Source organism: Aspergillus viridinutans (genome assembly GCF_018404265.1).
Source record: "Aspergillus viridinutans IFM 47045 DNA, scaffold_2, whole genome shotgun sequence".
Lineage (NCBI taxonomy): Eukaryota > Fungi > Ascomycota > Eurotiomycetes > Eurotiales > Aspergillaceae > Aspergillus > Aspergillus viridinutans.
The window spans coordinates 1,205,827-1,207,486 of NW_025091218.1; positions in this window are offsets into that span (position 1 = coordinate 1,205,827).

Sequence of the window (1,660 nt, forward strand, 5' to 3'; positions counted from 1 at the left end):
TAAAATCTTTAATCTATATCTAATAATATACTATAATACTAATAAATAATCTAGCTTTATATATATTCTAATAGGGTGGCTAATCTATAATCTTAATAATCTTTATTTTCTCTAGATACCTTCTATTATAATCATAAATAAAACCTATAATCTTAAGAGTAGATACTAAAAATTAAGACTTTACTCTAGAAATAGTAAACCCTGAGAGTTTAATGCTATAGAGTATTTAATCTAGATTAAGTAAATATTTAAAAATAAATTAATAAATTCCAGAAAGTACCTCCTCCTTATTATATCTTATTTTTAGTCTTTTTACTCTTACATCATCTAAGAAGAGGCTATAATATTTTAGAGTATTATCTTCTAGTACTTTTTCTATTATATACTAAAAGATTAGTACTAAGTTTATCCACTCTTAGGGTAGAGTGGTTATTTAAAGTAAACCTAATAGTATTATAAAGTCTGTAAAATTATATAATTATAGTGCTAATAGTATCCTATTATACCTAGAGAAGAGATTAACTATAAATACTATTACTATATCTATAAAGTTCTCTAAAAACTCATCTATATTTAGGGGTAAATTTATATCTTAATATAAGACTATATTTAGTTTAAGAGCTATATTAATAAGCTAATAAGATAAAGTGCTTTTTAGTATAAGGAACTACTTATTCCTATATAGTCCTCTTCTAGATTCTAAAATCTTTATTTTTAATTATTCCTTAAGAATTTAAATTATAGCTAGTATTAATATCTTTAGAATTAGAATATTTTTCTCCTGCTATAGTTTATATAGAATAATCTAGATTTTAATTAGTAGAATTACTTTAGGAATTACTATTTCTTTCTCTTTAAAGTTCTAAGCTAATACTGCTTCCCTAATATATAGGATTTTAATAAGGAATTCTCTTTCTTATAGTGTAATATCTAGCCTAATCTTTAACTAAGCTAGCTATTCTAGTATAAGCCTTAAGCCTCTTATAATTTTAGATACCTTTAGCTTAATAAATTATTAGTATTATATATCTAGTAAATTAACCTTCTTTATACTATCTCCTACTAATATTCTAAGAGTAGTATCTTTCTAGTTTCTTTCTCTAAGTAGTTCTATACCTATTAGTACTACTATATTTACTAGCTAAACTTTTAGAGCCTTATATTTATATATAGTATTAGTAAAATATTATTAGTAAAGTATCTTATAATCTACTTTCTAAGATATTTATATAACTATTTTATATATCTATTTATATAGTTCTTATCTATTATATAGTTAAAATAACCTTCCTTAATCTCTTTTATTAGTACTTAAACTTTTATCTACCTTAGATATAAGTTCCCCTATCTTAACTCTATTTCTATAAGTAGTATCCTTCTTAAATATAAGTTCTCTATTTCTAACTAACCCTTCCTAAAGTTATATCTAATCTAAATATAAGTTCCTTAACCTCTTTTTTAATTAAATTCTATTTACCTTATACCCTCTTAGTAGGTCTTATTATCTACTAAGATTTAATCTATAGATTTCCTTAGTACTTAGTTTTCCTTATCTTTAGATACTAATATCTAAACTCCTTCTTTATCTTTAAACACCCCTTTCTAATTTTTATTCTATAGATTAGAAGGGGAGAAAACTAGAATTAATACTTTTCTTTTT